This window comes from Panthera pardus, unplaced genomic scaffold (assembly GCF_024362965.1).
Source record: "Panthera pardus isolate Hobbes unplaced genomic scaffold, ASM2436296v1 HiC_scaffold_16, whole genome shotgun sequence".
In the NCBI taxonomy this organism is placed as follows: Eukaryota; Metazoa; Chordata; class Mammalia; order Carnivora; family Felidae; genus Panthera; species Panthera pardus.
Window position 1 is genome coordinate 31,356,010 of NW_026526721.1, and position 20,184 is coordinate 31,376,193.

Below are 20,184 nucleotides of genomic sequence, written 5' to 3' on the forward strand. Positions count from 1 at the left end.
AAATTAATTGTATTAATAATTATATAATTATAACAGATACAATTATATAATCATGGATTATATATATTTTTTAACGTTTTTTTTTAAATTTATTTTTGTGACCGAGAGAGACCGAGCATGAGCAGGGAAGGAGCAGAGAGAGGAGACACAGAATCTGAAGCAGGCTCAAGGCTCTGAGCTGTCGACACAGAGCCCCACTCGGGGCTCGAACTCATCAACCACAAGATCATGATCCCAGCTGAAATCAGACGCTCAGCCAACAGAGCCACCCAGGCGCTGCTATAATTCATGGATTATATTAGCCAGCAGTCTGAGATCAACGTGACCTTACAACTCAGCACATTTACACCTAGGTATATCCTGTATAGGAATTCATCACATGTACATAAAAATTCGTGGGCAAGAATCTTTTTTTGTAAGGCCACTGTACTAAGGAAAAGCTAGAAACAACCTAAATGTCCACTAACATGCAACAAAATAAAGTAATATGAGGCCACTCATCCAATAGAATTACATGATGCAATTAAAATGCATGAACTAGAGTTATACATATCAAAACAAGAATTCCAAAACATCACATGTAGATATATATGTGCAGTATTAGGTCATTATATAAAGCATTAAAATATAAAGAAGATGACATATTTTTTTCTGAATATACACATAGTATATACTATATGTATATAGTAAGAGCATACAAACATTTATAAGAATGACTTAGAAAGATAGTTACCTGAAGAGGTAGAGAAGAAAGAAGGAGGAAGAGATACATAGGGAATTTTCACTCTGCTTGTGAAGATTTTTTGGAGAGGAAAAAATTTGAAGCAAGTATGGCAAAATATTAAATCAGCAAAACAAGCTGGTAAAAGACATCTATTGGGGTGATATTACTTCTTACATCCCCTTAATGTTTGAGAATGTTTATTACTTTTGCTTAAGTTCTTCATCATGAAAATAATGTCACAACTATTATAGCGATTGTATGCATCAATTTTTTGACCTTTTATTGCTTCTTCATTTGTAGTTCCTGGACTATGAAAAATGTTTTTATTCTTTGTTGTTTGTTTGTTTGTTTTTGTCTGTTGGCTATCAAGATTTCAGTTAGATTATGTGCTTTAGATGGTAAAAATTATTCTCATTTTTATCACTTCACTATGGTCCAGTTTTCCTCCATTTTTAAGAGAGTGATATAGTTTAAGAAACACAAGGAAGCTCATTGACTAATTTTCATGTGGGGTCAATCAATATAGCATAGAGCCTAGAAACTCCAATGACTTGTAGTGCTTGATTCCTCTTTGAAAGCATCTACTTTAAATATGTACGTATGGGACAGAATACATAATAAGGGTAAGGGATCATTAAGATACTGCCTAAGGGTAAGAGATTACTTTATGGCATGTGACAACTTAGAAATTATTTGGTGCAAAGGTTTGATGCTCAGACTTCATCTCTATGATACACAACATGCTTTCAGTTTAGGTTGGTTAAAGCTTAGCAGTGTCAGCCACGGCATCTTTGCCATATTTCTTGAAAAACGAAAGAAAACAAGTAAACAAACTGTTGTTAAAGAAAGTATTTAAGTGTCAATCTTGTAGATCTCAGATAGAAGAGGGATCTCTAGGACTGTTTCCAGAAGGTTGACTCTTGAGACAATTAAAGCAGATGACAATAAAGAATTAAATAGATGATGATAAAGGATTGTGACAGTTAAAATGACCTTCCCAGGGAGACCTGTCATCTCTCTAGCCCTAAGTCACATTACTTATTGTCACCAATAATTTATAAACAAAACAGAACTCTCTTTCAACTATTTTCTTTGCCTAAATTTTCCCTTCGCTTTCTCTCCAAATAATTTTCATTTCTTTTGTCATTCTATCTCCTTAAAACAAACTAAGTTATAAAATAAATGTTATGGTATTACATAAGTTTTTGTAGACATAGATTTGCTTATTCTAAAGTTTATATGGGAAGGTACAGGCCCTAGAATAAAGCATCTTGATAAGGAAGAATAAAATGGGATAAATCAGTCTACCTGATATTAAGGTCTACTATAAAACTTTAGTGATCAAAAACAAGATGATATTGGCAGAAGGATAGACATAAAGATCAATGAAACAAAATAGAGAACCTATAAATAGGCATATACAAATACGACCAACTGATTTTTGACAAATATATATATTAAAAAAACTATTCATTGCAGGAAGGATAACTTTTTAACAACTTGTGCTGGAATAATGGACTTCTTTATGTTCAAAAATAAATAAATAAATATTAACCTGAAACTTTCACCTTATACAAAAAATTAACTCAATATCAATCACAAACTTAAATATAAAATAAAAACTATGAAATGTTTAGGAAAAATAAGAAAAGAAAATCTTTAGAATCTAGAGCTAACCAGAGTGTTTTCAAATTCAAAACCAAAGCACAACAAAACAAAAAATTGGCAAATTAGATTTTATCAAAATTAAGTACCTCTGCTCTCAAATAAATACATAAATAAATAAAACTTCAAACGAATGAAAAGACAAGCTACAGACTGAAAGCTAACATTTGTAAACTGCCTTTCAAACAAAGAGCTAATATGTAGAAAACCCACAAAACTCACCATTAAAAAAAAGAAAAGCAATTGAAGTAGAAAGTAGGCATAGGAAAAAGACACAAACAGGTACTTCACTAAAGAGGATGTAAGATGGCAAGTAAGAATAAGAGAAGAAGTTCAAGACCATTAGCCATTAGAAAAATGCAAATTCGAGCTACAATGAGATGTCACTAGATACATCTCAGATGGCTTAGATGAAGAACAGTGACAAAACAAAATGTCAATGAAGATGCAGAGTCATTAGACTATCCATGCAATTCTGGTGGGAATGTAAAATGGTAGTGACCAAAGAAAACAGTATGTCTGTTTCTTATAAAACTAAACACACAAGGGGGCACCTGGGTGGCTCAGTCGGTTAAGCTTCTGACTTCAGCTCATCATGATCTCACAGTTCATGAGTTTGAGCCCCACGTCTGGCTCTGTGCTGACAGCTCAGAGCCTGGAGCCTGCTTCCAATTCTGTGTCTCCTTCTCTGTCTGCCCTCCCTGACTTGTGCTCTGTCTCTCAAAAATAAATGTAAAAATAAATTTGAAAATTAAACCCACAATTACCATTTGACCCATCATATTCTTGGGAATTTATCCTAGAGGAATGGAAATTTATGTTCACACATAAAGCTGTAATAGCCCCAAACTACTCCCCTATAAAAAGAAGCAAACTATTAGTACATGAAAAACTTTGATAGAACTCCAGGGAATTATGCTGGGTGAGAAAAAAGAAACTCAAAGATTTACATACTCTATGATTTCATTTATATTATTGTTTTGAAATGAAAATTTAGAAATGGAGAAGAGATTAAGTCATTGCCAAGGGTTAAAGATTGAATGAGTACATGCGTAATCTTTGAGGTAATAGAACTGTTCTGGATCTTCACTGTGGTGATGGATGCACAAATTACATACATGATAAAATTGCACAGAACCAAAAACACACAGAAGAACACACATGAGTACAATTGACCGTTGGACAACATGGGGCTCAGAGGCACCAATCCCTTTGCTGTAAAATCTCTGCATATAATTTTTGACTCCCACAAAACTTTATTAATAGCCTACTGATGACCAGAAGCCTATCTATAACATAGTCAATTAACACATATTTTGTATGTTGCATGTATCATATGCTGTATTCTTATAATAAAGTAAGCTAGAGAAAAGAAAATGTTATTAAGAAAATCATAAGGATGACAAAATGCATTTCCAGTACTATCCTTATATTACCTGTACATAATTTAGTGAAAAAAAAATTGTGTATAAGTGAACCCAGGCAGTCAAAGCCATGTTGTTCAAGGGTCAACTGTACAAGCAAAATTAGGGAAATTCTACAAACATAGGTGGATTTTATCAATATCAACATTCTTGTTGTAATATTATACTATAGGTTTGCAAAATATTATTATTGAGGGAAACTGGGTAAGAGGTACACAGAATCTCTCTGTATTATTCATCACAATTGCATGTGAATTTACAATAATCTCAAAAATGTTTTAAAAAAATCTAATGCCATAATTATAACACAGTCATTTTTCTTTCATAACAAAAAGTTGCCAACTCCAGGGACGTATTATGGTGACTACTTAAGATGTTTAAGGACATTCCCCAAGTCACTCACTTCTAGGAGGTCAAGTATAAAAACAGTAGAATCATTGTGAATGAACTTGGTGAGAGAGAGCCAAGATTTGACTGTGTTGAAAAGATTGAAATAAACTTGAGGCAGAACATGGTAGTTCCTTTGAGAAGACAATCTATTCAAACCTGCACAATAAAGTCTGCAAATTTAGGGGTGCTACCAGTGACTTTTGATAGTAAAGGGAGTTGATGAAAAGTAAATTAGAATTGATGAAAGCTGCTAGAGGGTGTCCAAAAGTCAAAACTATTTTATTACTTTTAAACATTCAAGACTTCTCCTTCCCCAACCTCCAATTCACAAAAGAATTAACATGGCTCCAAAAACAAAGTTTCCTTTGTGATTACCAGTGATGACTCCAAAGCTATGGATCATCTGTCCTCAAAATGAGTGGATATCTTCAATAGGAAGCCAAGAATTACATATTTGTGTGATTGCAGTAAACTTTTGTGTAAAAGGATCCAAAGATCATTGCCCAAAAAGATTCTGATGCCAACTGTGAGATGAACAAGGGCACTGAGTTTAGTTTGAATATCCAGTGGTGGCTTTCCAGGTATGCCAAGGATACTGCCACTGATTTCAGGGCATTCATAGGCATGCCAAAATGCCTGCTACGATGATGTCTGGCTTCAATTAAAATAACAAAGTAACAAGGACACCTAGGTGGCTCAGTGGGCTGAGTGTCCGACTCTTGATTTCTGCTCAGGTCACGATCTCACAGTTCTTGGGATTGAGCCTCACATCGGACTCTGCACTGACAGTGTGGAGCCTGCTTGGGACACTCCCTCCCTCTCTCTCTCTGCTCCTCTCCCCTGCTTATGCTCTCTCTCCCTCCCAAAATAAATAAATAAACATTTTTAAAAAGATAACAAAGAGACATTTACACGTAATTGTATATATTATTTCATGTCAGTGTTTTTTGATCATATACAGATGAGGACTGGAATTCATAGTGAACTTGGACATATTCTTGTAACTTATTTCATGACAGGGAGCTGAAGTTCATTTGTAATTGTTTCCTACATTTTTTAAAGTGTTTTATTTATTTTTTGTGAGTGAGACAGAGACAGAGTGTGAGTGGGGGAGGGGCAGAGAGAGAGAGAGAGACACAGAATCCCAAGCAGGCTCCAGGCTCTGAGCTGTCAGCACAGAGTCCAACAGGGGGCTGAAACTCAGGAACTGCAAGATCATGACCTGAGCGGAAGTCAGACTCTTAACCGACTGAGCCACCCAGGCACCCTGTTTCCCACATTTAAAAAAGAATTGTTCTTTGTTCTGACTTTATTTATAAAAGAAACAGTTTATAGATCCATTTTAAATAAAGAAAATGTCATCACTTTTTATCTTCTTATACCATCCCTTAATAACCTTCCATCCAGTTTTTATTATAAAAACTATATTTCTACCTTTAGAATACATATTCCTAAATAATCAATTAATATTTGAATGTAATTTAATGAGAATTAAATAAGTGGGACATTTATTTTAAAATATATTTGCTATATCTCTGGGTATGTCACAAGAACTCCTTTATTTTTTTCAAAATCTGAAACCATGCAAATGCCTTTCTTTAAAATACCAGAGATTTTACTCTCCTGTAAAATTTGCATTGTTAGGGATATATAGCATAAAAAGAATCCAAATGCTATTAAGGTTTTTAAGCTGTCAACTGAATTCTGCACACTACACTTATTCTGTTCCCATTTGCTACCAAGGAAAACTGCAAAGTCAAACATGTTCTTACAAAAAGCACTATAAGCTGCATGTAAATGAGCCCACTTTTCCTGAGGGTCTATCTTCAATTTGATAGTGCATTTAAGTGCTTGCTTTCACTTAGAATAGACTGAAATATACAAATAGAAATTGAGAGCAGTGAAAATGCCATTTATCCAAGATGTTCCTCAGGAATAAAAGAATCAAAACAGATTATGCCATCTCTTTACAGCAGCTACTTGATTAATTAAACAATTATGTTCTATCAAGAAATACAAACATTAAATGTAAAAAAACAAATGTTGCAGGCAATAAGTGACCAAAAGGAAATATTAAATTGGTAACTTTATTGAATAATTTATCTGTCAAGTGATTCAATATCTTTCTTCTCCTTTTGTCTTTTCTTTTCTTTTCTTTTATCTTCTTTATTGGTCCAAATGCAATAAACCAAATACAATAGTGATAACTGCAGATGGGTTGCAATTTTCCAAATAGTAAGAGCTGTATAGATATATAAGCCCGCTAATTGAACAAAAAATTCCACTCATTCTTTCTTCTCCATTTCATACTCTGTAGACATATTCTAGGATTGTAATATTAGTTGCCATGGCTATTTTATCAACATTACCCATATCATAGTTAGTTCTATAGTGGTTTCCCAGTTGGAACCCATTTTGTATGAGAGTGATTTTGACAGACGTGGTTGCATAGTGGTTAAAATGCATAATGTGTTGTCAAAACACACCTAGGGGCACCTGGGTGGCTCAGTCAGTTAAGAGTCTGATTCCCGATCTCATGGTCTGTGGTGGGAACGAGCCCTGCATTGGGCTCTGTGCTGACATCACAGAGCCTGCTTGGGATTCTCTCTCTCCCTCTCTCTCTGCCCCTCCCTTGCTCTCTTTCTCTCTCAAAATAAATAAATAAACTTAAAAACACACACACACACACACCTAGGGGCACTTGGGTGACTCAGTGGATTGAATGTCCAACTTTGGACATGATCTCACCATTGTGAGTTTGAGCCTCTTGTTGGGCTCTGTGCTGACAGCTCAGAGCCTGGAATCTGCTTCAGATTCTCTGTCTCCTCTCTCTCTCTGTCCCTCCCATGCTCACACTCTTTCCCTCTCTCAGGAATAAATAAACATTAAAAAAAAATTAAAAAACCATCTAGGTTTAGATCCTAAGTCTCCCCCTAACTCCCCTTAAATATTACTAGAGAGTAAGTCATTAAACAACTCTGATCTTGTTTCCTTTTCTATACAATAGGTATAATTTCACATAACTCATTAGTGAATTAATATTTATAAATTTCTCAGAATAGTCCTGAAATTTAGAAAACATAATAAATGTTAACTCTAATTTCAATTTGCCTCAACTTGTGTATGGCATTGAATAATCTCCGAAGAGCAACTCTGTCCATGATAGAAATAATTTTACATGATATTAAACAGAGCAAGCCAACTTACTTTGTGTATCAGATTGTGTATTGCTTAAAAAAACTCACTTCCCCTTCTCTTTAGGAGAATATGTCCTCACCCTGTTGAATTTGGATTAGGTCCCTTGACACGGTTAGGCCAATGAATATGAGCAGAAATGACTTAAACTACTTTTTAGCAGAAGCTTGATGAGGGGTTAAATTCCCACAAGCTCTCTTGATCTTTCCTTCAGACATCAGAACTGGCATGTCCCCCATACAGTGACTCCTTCAGCCTCATTCCTGAAGCAGAGCTGGGCAAAGCAGAGTTTGAGATAAGCAACAACCAAAATGTGGCAGTCAGCACATAACTTTCTTAATTTGTTTCACTTTTTTAGGATTGCTTATTTATTTTGAGAGAGAGAGAGCAGAAGCAGAGGAGAGTTGGAGAGGAGACAGAATCCCAAGCAGGCTGTGCCACCACCAGCTCATAACCCAATGTGGGGCTTGAACTCACGAACTGTGATAGCATGACCTAGCCAAGATCAAGAGTTGGACGCTGAACCAACTGAGCTACTCAGGCGCCTGAGTCAGCACATAATTTATGTGAATGAAAAATAAATGTTTGCATTATAAGTCACTGAGATTTGAGGATTGTTTTTTATTTCAGGATAACTGACTAATATAAACATTGATACCTAAAAATTAGGGACATATCAAAACTCTAAACTGTGTGGCTTTGACTTTGTGCATCTGTATTGAGAAAACTGTTATTGGAGTCTGGAAAAATAGTAACTCAGAATATGCAATGGCAAAACAACTCAGCTGGCAAATGATATATATAATAAATCTGTGGCTTTAGGCAAGGAGTTTGCAATATTGTTAATATCTCTTGGTTGCTGTTGGTTGCATTTCAGAAAGCATGACAAAAAAAATAGGTATTCTTGGATCCATCATTTTTGAAGGAGTAAGCAGAAAGAAAGAGAACCTAGGTTATTCAGGACTTGTTAAAAGATGCAAAAATTCATCTTCTAAGCAATAAAGGCTAGTTTAGATTCAGTCTTCGGACAAAGACTAAATCAAGAGTGAAATCTTTAGGGTCTTTGTTAAAGTCTCTGATTGGATTAAGTGGCCCCCAGGAAATTCTTTCAGTTAGACAGAATGGTTGAGCAAAAGGAGACAAAGTATGTGGTCCTACAGAAGCAGAACAAATTCAAAGTACCTGTAATTACTTTTAAGAAGAAGAATGTTCCAAAGAGGCTGTGGATTGGCCATTGGCCATGAAACTGCCTGGAATCAAAGAGATGAATGAAACAAAACAAAGAGAGACAGTAACTGTTTGAAATGGAAAATGATCTTCAGTTTCTAAATTTCCTTAGGCAAGAAGTAGCCTCAGACAATTGCTCAACATGAAAAGAGAGCATATTCTACTCTACTCTTTTATGATGTGGCCAAGGAAAATAATATTAGAAACTGCTATAGGGTAAAACCAAGCAATATGGAAATCAATGAACTAGAGGCCTACCCCCAGCTAAGAGAACCAGGACCCACTCAAGAAATACTGCACACTGCCACAGGAAATGTTCCATACAAGTTTTCTCAGAGGGATTCTTTAAAATGGCCATTTCTCTGGGCACCAGGGTGGCTCGGTTGATTAAGAGTCTGACTCTCGATTTCAGCTCAAGTCATGATCTTGTGGTTTGTGAGATCCAGCCCCTCAAGGTTCGTGAGATAAAGCCCTGTGGCAGGCTCCACGCTGACAGCATGGAGCTCTCCCTCTCTCTCTCTCTCTGTCCCTCTCCAGCTCTCTTTCTTTTCAAAATAAATAAAGTTGAAAAAAAGTAAAAGAAAAATAAACAGAATAGCATGCCTTAGTGATTGCTACACATTTGCCTTTCCTCCTCTGTGAAAGGAAGTACTTAATGCAGTTAACACCTTTCTCTTCCACCACTGGATATGATGTTGCAATGGAAGGAGGCAAATAATTTATCTTTTTGTGTCATGGGATTCTAGACTGTGATACTTGATGTAGGGGACGTCATGAGATCCAAGAACTAGAATTGAGGTTGTAATTATTTTTTTTTTTAATGTTAATTATTTTTGAGAGAGAGAGAAGGGCATAGAGCAAGCCTGGGAGGGGCAGAGAGAGAGAGAGGGAGACACAGAATCTGAAGTGGGCTCTGAGCTGTCAGCATAGAGCCTGACTTGGAACTCAAACTCACAAACCACAAGATCATGACCTGTGCTGAAGTCAGATACTTAAATGTCTGAGCCCCTTGAGGTTGTAATCATATGAAACTTTTGGGAATTTTTCTTTTGGGAAGGTGTGGGTGTGTTTTTGAGCACAGAAGGCAAAAAAAGTGGATACTTATGACTGACAAGATAGACTACAATAGGCTCAAATGTTCAGTCCCTTCCTCCCCGTGAGAGATGTCCTGATCCTACTGACTTGTACTTGGACATGTGATGTGCTTTAGGCATTGAAATCTGAGCAGACATTATATTTATCACATCAAAACATTCAATGGGTTTTAGAAGAAAATATATGGAGCAGAGTTGTAGTCTTCGTCCAGTCTAGAGTACAACGTCAGCCTGTGTGAGACATGAATATGACATAAAATTTCTCTTAAAAACCACTGAGATTTGGAGTCATTTGCTACTATAGCAAATCAAATATGGTTTGTTTGAAAACTCTGATTTTCAAATTTCAAATTTTTCTTTATTTTCACAGACAAAGGAAACCATAGTTTTTTTCCTTTCCCCACCAAAAAATATAACCTTTCTTCCTAAGAAAGAATTTGTTACACATCCATCATTAGAGGGAAATGGAAAAACTTCTGGCTATCTTTACACAGCTTAACCATTGATCTATGCTTCTAGGCATAAAATTTTAGAAATCATACAGCCTAGTCACAGAGCAATTTCAGTACCTATAACGAGTCTGGTACTATAGTAATATATTAGGTGCTTTACATACATCTTTTCTAGTTTTTACAACAAAGAGAGGATATAAAGATTATTATCCACGTTTTACATATGAGAAAACAAATACTCAAACAGGTAAGAAATGTCCCTGAAATCACGAAGTGTCAAAAGAGTTCAGCTAAGCTACTCCATAGTATTGCTTCCTCGGCATCCATTTTGTTTGGCCAAGCAATCTGTGGAACCTTAAACTCACATCGGTCTATCATGCAAGCACATGACCTAGAAAGTAGCCATAGAACCCAAGCAATTGTTAAGTCCCTGATAGGAGAATCCAACAGCCCTTGTGAGCAAGTCTCCCCTACCACCTAGAGCCTGTATTCCATATGTGCCCTTTATTTAAGACTCACATGAAGCTTATAAAAAAAAAATCCTGTTCTTTTGTTTTGAACTGACTGATCTGGCTTTAGCATGGGAACCCCAAAGCATTCTACCCACCGGACTCCAATAAAAACATGTGCACCAGGTCCTGCCTCCCTCTGTCTGTATTCTAACAGACCTCCCCATGGGGTTCCTCAAGACATGCTGTGTACTTCATCAAGGTCTTGTGAGTCAACTTCACTCTTTCAATTTCTCTTCAATTTCTCAAGAGTGCCGCTGAACTGGCACTTAACAAATGTTAATTTACCAAAAGGTAACACAAAGCCAGTAATAGAGAAAAACAGAAGTTCATCCTCTCTCTGTCTCATCCTAGTACAGCTGATCGTTAATCTAAAATAATTGACTATTACATTTTCCCATGTGTCATCACATTGTGACAAAAATCAGACTCGCAAAAAAACATTTTAAAGGTCCTATTTTGGCTTATTTATTTATACCTTGCATAATTGCAAAAGAAGCAAAGCTGAAACAGTGGATGGAATGTTGTGTCTCTTCATTCTTGGGTAAGCCAACCAAAGTTGTGTGAAGTGGAATATGGAGGTCATAAGATGGACATTACAAATATAGAAACATTATTAGACCTGAGAATTACTCTCTAATATATGTCTAGTAGATGACTCATGAATTTACAAAAAATGTACATCCATGAAAAAATTCATCCAAAGGCTTCCCATTTTACTTAGAATAAAATTAAAACCTCTCACACTTCCTAGAATACTATACTATTTTGCCTTTTTCTCTCTCCAATCTCAAATATTTCAATTCTGCCACATTTTTCCTGGGCTAGACACACTGAGATTGACTGATTGATTGATTGATTGATTGATTGTTTTCTTTCAAACCCACTGATTCATTCTCACCTTAGGGCCCTTGCACTTCTGCATATAACGCTTTTCCCTCAAAACTCCACACTGGTGACTCTCAGTCAACATTAAGGTCTGAATGCTAAGGTCACTGTCTCAGAAAAGCCTTTCTCAACAGCCTCCCCAGTCACAATTTGTTTTGTTGTCCTTTCTTATCTTCTTTGTAGAATGCAAGTATTTCTCTACATATATAGTGTTTTTCCTCCATCGACTAGAATGGCAGCTTTATAAATACAAGTCCTTGTCTTACTCACTTTCATATCTGCAGTGCCTAAAATAGTGTTAGCATATAAGAGACACTCAAATACCTGTGATGGAAATTTCTCCATCACAAATGCATCCTGTGTTAAATTTATAAATTCCCTAAGTACAAATAATGAGGAAACAATTACTCATTCCCTAAACATCTGAGTTTATTAATCTCTTGACATAGTTTTTACAGCACTGTTGGCTATAAATACACCTGCTGGGAAATAGAATAGCTCAAAATAGTAGAGAAACTGCTGCCTATGTCAGTTTCTTCACTCAAGATATGTATTTAATGACTAACAACTTGTTAATTCTCAATTTCAGTTAGTATTCATTAAGTATTCCAAGAGATGAAAATATAGTAACAGATTTTATTTTATTTAATCCATACAAATAGAGTGTCTTACCATACTATTTTAATCTTCTTTTAATGGAAGATAAAGACAGCATCAAATTTGTTAATATATATCTTTAACAAAAACTATTCAAATAACTTATCAAAATAGAAAAAGATAAGTTGGGGGTAGAACAGGTAGTTAAAAACTACATAAAATTATATAATTGCCCTGAAACTATAATTTACATATGCAAAGAAATGATGAAAATATTTAATTTAATGTAAGATTTTATACAAAAATATTTTAAAGTATGATGATATCATGATTCTATTAGTGCTAATCCATTAATCTCTATGCCTGGACAGGAAGAAATTTTTAGAGTTTCTTGCATTTGAACTCCGAGAAAGGACCAAGGTCATAGTTACATGGAAAAAATTAGGATGAAATCAATCTTGACTTTCCCATTATACAGCATCAAGCACATGCCTTCCTTATAGATAGTAGCTGCTCAATAAATATTTGTTGGATGAAAGTTAAGTAAATGGTTAATGAATTATCTAAAAATTCTAAAAATTCATTTCAGGAATTTATTTTACCCTCTTCATCTGTGAAATTGCTGGGCTAGACAGTTAACAAGTAGCAGAGGGGGTGTTTTTCCTCTCGCAACAATGCTAAGAAGTGGAAAAATAAATCCAAATGTAGCATCACTTATAGATTCAGGTTCAAAGTCTCTCATATCAATTTAATCTGACACTAAGTAGGTCTTGATTTCATCATTCCATCTTTTTTCTCCCCGGAGGTTGTTGTGCATAAGTCTTTTTTTTTTTTTTTTCTGATTACTTTTTCAAATCACAGTACAAAAAACATATTTCTCTGGGGTTTAGGCCACCTGTATAGACCCTTTCTCACTGCTAGTACCCAACAAACGTCTGTTCTCTCCTTTTCATTCATTGAGGACTTTGGAACTAGCTCACAGCCTGCTAAATCCTTTCTACTATCTCTCAAAGAGATTTCTATTTTCATGTATACAAAATCTGATAAACTCACCTTGATATTTCTGGACCTTATTAAATTCCGTGACCTCATCTGCCCTCTCCATCAATCACACATCCCCTGGGCTGCCTTCATGTCAGAAGCTGTTTTAATACAAAATCTGAAACTTCAGTAGCTGACTCGCTGCCTGCTATTCGTCCTCCTGTTCTCTACCTGGGTTCCTCCACCCAAACTTTGACCTAAGAGGTCATGTTTTGACCCCTCAATCTTATCTTCCTCTGTGATCCCTCTATGAGTCTATGATCTCTCATGTTTATTTTACCCCTTGTTCCATCCCTATTTGATCATATATCAATCAATTTGATCATATAAACTATGAACCGAACTATCTATAAACATGCTTATTGTTTTGGTGGCAGTGGTGGTGGTGGTTTGATTTTTTTAATGCTTTCCTACCTTTTTTTTTTTTTTTTCATCCTCCCAGGAAAACTGCAACCAGGGTGATTAACACTACTGAGAAATCACACAGTTTTAGAAAAATGGACCTGTATACATTCTTGGCCTCCAATCCAACCTCCATCAGGCCCTAACAGGATTTTTAATTTGTTAATCCTAGAAATACTATACCAATTTTATCTTCCTAGGTCTTTCTGCTTCCTTTGACTCTTCAAATTTTCTATTCTATGGACTTTTGATATTTCATTCTTCAGATTTTCTTTGTGTCTTCCAGCTCTTCCTACTTTTTATGTTTGTCAGACTTCTATAATTTTATCCATACCTTTAATGGTAGTATTTCTTCCTTTTTCAGTTCACAGTTCTACTAATGGTATAGGCTCTCCTAGAGGAAACTCATTCATTTTTTACATAATGGTGTTAGTCACAAATCCGTATTTCCAACCGAGATTTGCCCCTGAGCTTCAGACTCATACATTCAAGAGCATGGTGGATATCTAGTTCTATCTAGAAAGTATGTAGTGCCTGAAACTTATCATGCTTTATTTGGTTACTCCCCCAAAATCCATCTAATATTCCTAGCTAGTAACTTGTAGACATTTATGATTTTTTTTTCTTTTCCCTCACTTCCCATATTCAAGAAACCAGTAAGTCCCATTAAATTATTCCCAGAGATATTCGTTAATCTTTGTCTTGTCCATTTCTACTGCCTTCATACTGCCTTGGGTCTTCTTCTCTTTTGGCTTGGCATACTGCAACTACTTCTCTTTGTTCAGAATTGTCAAAATGACATATGGAAAGAACAGTCTGGCCCAGTCACCCCTCCTCCTGATACATTCCCTATGGGGTAAAGTCTCACACCATATTTGCCCCTTGCCTAACTTTCCAGACCCTTTTCTCTCTTGCTCTCACCTTGTACACTACACAGATGTATGCCAGGAGTATTGTATATAACCACACACACTCTCCAGTTCAGTCCTTCTTCTGGCAAGTTCTGATATAGTCTTTCTAATTCACCTCAGGAATCATCTTCTCCAAGAAGTCTTCCCTGACCTCTCTATGGTTTTGTCCCTGCCACAGGGATTAGGTTCCCAATTTGGTACCCTCCTAGTGTCCTAAGTATATGTTTATTTCTGCATTTTCCACACTGTGCTATAAACATCTGTTTATCTCTAAATATCTAAGTCGAAAATTCACTACCTAAGGGTAGGCACTGGTTCTTATTCATCTTTGTAGTCTCAGCACTTAGTATAAAATTTGGCAAAAGTAGGTTTTAAAAATATTTGTTGAACTATTTTATACTTCAAAGCATTCCAATATTTTATCTGGATGGTCTATCCAACTTTTCTCTATGAATACCCTACATATTTTGGTAGATTTTGGACTGCCTGTCATGTTTCAGCCCCCATTTTAACTCTTTTGTTTCCAAGGTTGAATGTGATCCCAGCCTGGCTAGTCATGGTGCCCATCGCCTTGGACACAGTGTTTAGTCTGGAGATAGATGCTTGAGTAAAGCAAGGCCAATTCGAATTTTTCCCTAGGCTTGAGAAACGAAAGTAAGAGTGAGGCATTCTTTTCCACATGGGTTGCTAAGTGGAAGGAATGTCAATCTGTGACTGATGGTGGTAGCTATTACCACCAGCCACACGGAGGAAATCTCTTTGCGGAAGGAGAAACCAAAAGCAGAAGCTGAGAAGTGCTGGGAGTCCTGGTGATCTTGTATGAATCCTAAAACCAGCTGTGTCTGAAATTGGATCCCACCCTAGCACCTCCCTGTTATCTAACCCAACAAAATTCCTTGAGCTAATTAAGTCTGCCATTGATTTTTTTTAACGTTTAATTTTTTTTTTTTTTTGAGAGAGAGAGAGAGAGAGAGTGAGTGGAGGCGGGCAGAGAGACAGAGACACACACAGAATCCAAAGCAGGCTCCAGGCTCTGAGCCTTGAGCACAGAACCCAATGCGGGACTTGAACTCATGAGCTATGAGATCATGAATTGAACCAAAGTCTGATGTTCAACTGGCTGAGCCACCCACATGCCCCTGTCATTGATATTTTAAAGTAAGAGTGACATCTAGAGCATCATTCAAAGAATGATTTGGTCCCTAACATTTCTCTAAACTTACTACCCCACAATATAACATACTCTGAGTTCTCTCAATCAAATTTTTTTTTTTGCATTCATAGATAATAACTAAGGTTTCCTCTCTCTTTCTCTGTCCTTTCCTCCAAACACACACCCATAGTATATACTATATACATGTGTTTTTACTTCAACTCCGTTGGGTTACATTCTCTTTCAAAGACATGTTTTATTCTTTTGGTGTGTCCCCAAATACTATTTTATGTAATTGTCAAAAAGTCAAAAGACTGTTTACTTCTATTCCATTAGTAACATTTATTGAATATCTACTATGTCTAAGTCAGTGCTACAGTCACTAAAGGTTTGAGATAGATTTTATGTTTAATGTTTGTGTGTCCAATATTTCTTCCTTTGGGGAACCATATATCCCCTATTTCATCATTCAGAGTCAATCTGCCTCGAATATGTGATTCAACTGGAAGTGGACCTAGCAGAAGTGATCCTAGCCCAAATGATAGGCAACTAATGACTTAGGAAGTAGTCAATGACATGAAACATCCTTCCAAGCTATCAGAATGCCATCATTTTGTCTGACTGGTATTTCTAGGTGTAGGTTTATCACTTGGGGGTAGCCTATATGAAAGTGATCCCAGGGAGAGGCAGAGTCATGTTATGAAAATATAGAATCTTATAATCTCTCAAACACTTAATTCCATCTATACCAGAAAGAGTTTGTACATGGGAAGGAGACAGAAATAGACACTTTTCTAAAGAAGACATCCAGATGGACAAACAGGCACATGAAAAGATGCTCAATGTCACTCCTAATCAGGGAAATACAAATCAAAACCACACGCAAATACAACTTCATGCTGGTCAGAGTGGCTAAAATGAACAAATCAGGAGACTATAGATGCTGGAGAGGATGTGGAGAAACGGGAACCCTCTTGCACTGTTGGTGGGAATGCAAACTAGTGCAGCCACTCTGGAAAATAGTGTGAAGGTACCTCAAAAAATTAAAAATAGACCTACCCTATGACCCAGCAATAGCACTGCTAGTTATTTACCCAAGGGATACAGGAGTGCTGATGCAGAGGGGCACTTGTAACCCAATGTTTATAACAGCACTATCAACAATAGTCAAATTATGGAAAGAGCCTAAATGTTCATCAACTGATGAATGGATAAAGAAGATGTGGTTTGTATATACAATGGAATACTACTTGGCAATGAGGAAGAATGAAATCTGTCCATTTATAGCAACATGGAGGGAACTGGAGAGTGTTATGCTAAGTGAAATAAGTCAGGCAGAGGAAGACAGATACCATATGTTTTCACTCATATGCGGATCCTGAGAAACTCAACAGAAGACCAGGGCGGGAGGAAGGAGGGAAAAAAGTTACAGAGAGGGAAGGAGGCAAACCATAAGAAACTCTTAAATACTGAGAACAAACTGAGGGTTGATGGGGGGTGCGGCAGAGGGAAAAGTGGGTGATGGGCATTGAGGAGGGCACCTGTTGGGATGAGCACTGGGTGTTTTATGGAAACCAATTTGACAATAAATTTCATAAAAAAAAAAGAAAGAGTTTGTGCACCTTGGTCTTTACCTTAAGACAAAATTTGCTAATTTCTTCTATTTGTCTTCTTTCTTAAAATAATTTGAATTGAAAAAAATAATAATTTGAATTGTATTTTGTCTTTTTACTTCCAACTGAACGAGTCTTGATTAATAAGCATGAATCTCAAAAGCCAGAGCCCCTCTCTCAAGGCAATTTTAGACCACTGGAAGTGGGGTGAAGGACATGTGCAATGTACTGTAGTATGCTATACAAAGCAGCATATAAAATGAATTGGGAGTCCAGAAGAAGAATTGCCTATTTAGAAGAGAGGAACTATAGATCTATGGATAAAAGTTAAAGTTTAAATGTGAAGAAACACATGAAAAGCATAATTAATAGTTATTGAATTGATAAAATACAATTTGGAAATGTTTTAAGAGCAAATTACCTGATTTTCTTTCAAAATCATTAAACTGTTTTCACTGAAAGAAAAGAATATAGAGGAAAAAACTTCCATTATACAAGAGCTATGCACAGTTTCAAGTGGGTTGTGCAGGTCAGTGTTGCAGGTGCTAAGGGAATGTGCTACAAAGATATCAAAGTCAAGTAAATATCTCATCATGAGTTATTGTTTTAGGAATGACCATTCTTGCCCTACATAAAGTTCTTTTGGGAAAATAAAAGGCATAATGAATAGCTTATCTTGGATAACCTTGCTTTATTTCTAAGTTCAAGGAACAGATAGCTTCATAAAATGCACATAAGCAGATTACCTCAAGGAACAAAACTCTGGGCATAGAGTGGGTCAAGGATAGTCGTCCCAAGTGGGTTTCTTTTGCAGTTTTTCTCTATCTTAAAATATAACAATGCTCCAGCAGAAAATATATAGTGGTTAGTACATCCAGTGACAGGAACAGTTGTTACTGAGGGGGGAAACTATCCAAGCTTATATATTGTCATAAGTCAAAACTAAACTAACCATCTTCCCTCTCCTAAATCTGTTCTTTCTTCTGTATTTCCAGTCTCAGAAAATGGCATGATGGTGAAGCAGGCACTAGAGCTAGAATCCTGGGAAACATTTTAAATCCATTTCCCTCCTTCCTGACACCTGTTTTCTAAGTGTGATTTATCCATTTCAGTGCATCATCTCGGAAGCAGCAGCATCTTCACTAACCATTTATTTCCATTTCTACTTCTGTGGCCTTAATTCTGATGTCAGCACCTCTCTTCCTTGTCTAATTCTACTACTAGTGACAGAGACTTGCAAGAGCAAACATGGAAGTTTGCAAGCTAGACTAGAGGAGAAACGACAAAAAAACAAACAAAAGCATTTGTTTTTTTTTTTTTTAAATTTTTTTTTCGACGTTTTTTATTTATTTTTGGGACAGAGAGAGACAGAGCATGAACGGGGGAGGGGCAGAGAGAGAGGGAGACACAGAATCGGAAACAGGCTCCAGGCTCCGAGCCATCAGCCCAGAGCCCGACGCGGGGCTCGAACTCACGGACCGCGAGATCGTGACCTGGCTGAAGTCGGACGCTTAACCGACTGGGCCACCCAGGCGCCCCCAAAAGCATTTGTTTAGAAAGAAAACACCCAGGTCACACTGGAGCAACAAAACAGATTAAGGGGATGCCGTGTTTTTGGTTTGGAGCTAAACTTGGAGGAGTATAGAGAGGGAGGATTAAAGATTTAGGGGAGAAGGAAAACAGGAAGTGTGTAGACGCTACAGAAGGCAAATGTGAGGTGGCCTGGATTAATTCTGAAGCAGTGTGGCATTACCTCGGGGACTTTTATATGTCCCAAATGCACATGCATAATTGGGTCACATCATTAAGAGTGGCCTGGGTAAGATGGTCCCCCAGGACCTTTATGATCTCCCCACCTTCACTGAATTTTCCACATTACTGAAAGTCTTTTTCTTCAGTTACCTTTTCATATTTCCTTCCTGCTTAAGACCTTCCAGTGGCTTTCTAATGGCCATGCTCAGCATGAGCCATGCTAATAACCATCAACTATCTTGATATTTTGGTGCCAGAGAAAGAGACTTACAATCTATGCTTAGAACAGTCAAGTTTATGAGAGAAACAACTGAATGCAATTGACCATAATCCTCCATCTTCCTTTTACTGGCCATGCAGAGTGGGCGTACTAACACTGCATCTCTTACTACCCCTACTACTTTCTTTTTCCTTTCCTTTCCTCCTTTCCCTCCCTCCCTCCCTCCCTCCCTCCTTCCTTCCTTCCTTCCTTCCTTCCTTCCTTCCTTCCATACATGTGGTAGATGCAAAACCTCTGCTACTTTCATGTCCTTAATCAAAGCTCTAATTTCCCTGTATCCTCCTGGGATTTTGCATATTTTCTATTGTACCACTCAGAAAAGGACTGAAAGATGGGTTGGGAATTGATGTCTATGTCCAACTACCACTTCTTACACACAGCTCTTCAAAATTGGGAGAATCATTATACTTTCAGCAGTGGAAGCCACATGGGTACACTAAATAGGTCAAAAGGCTCCACTCACAGGTCTCTCTAGCCTCTCTTTCCCATCAGTTGAAAGAGGATACCTCCCACAGGGCATGATAGGATGGTGACTTTGGCACCTGTATCCAAAAGAATCATAAAAGTTTGAGTTCTTCCCCTGCCAGAACCTCTCCAATGTATTTGGATGGGTGATTATGGGCTTTGTCTTCCTTTTGGAACAGGGAGACCTGGGCCTCACACTGTTTTCCTCCTTAAAGCAGCTAAAATTGGATTAGAAGACAATAGATGGTGAGTGTGGCCTTGCTACCAAGCAAGTGGTATCGTCTAAATGTTTGTGTCATCCTAAAGTTCCTCTGTTGAAACCCTAATGCCCAATGTGAAGGTATTAGGAGGTATGAGAAGTTATTGTTTTAAATCTTGAAGGTGGAACCTCAATGAATGGTG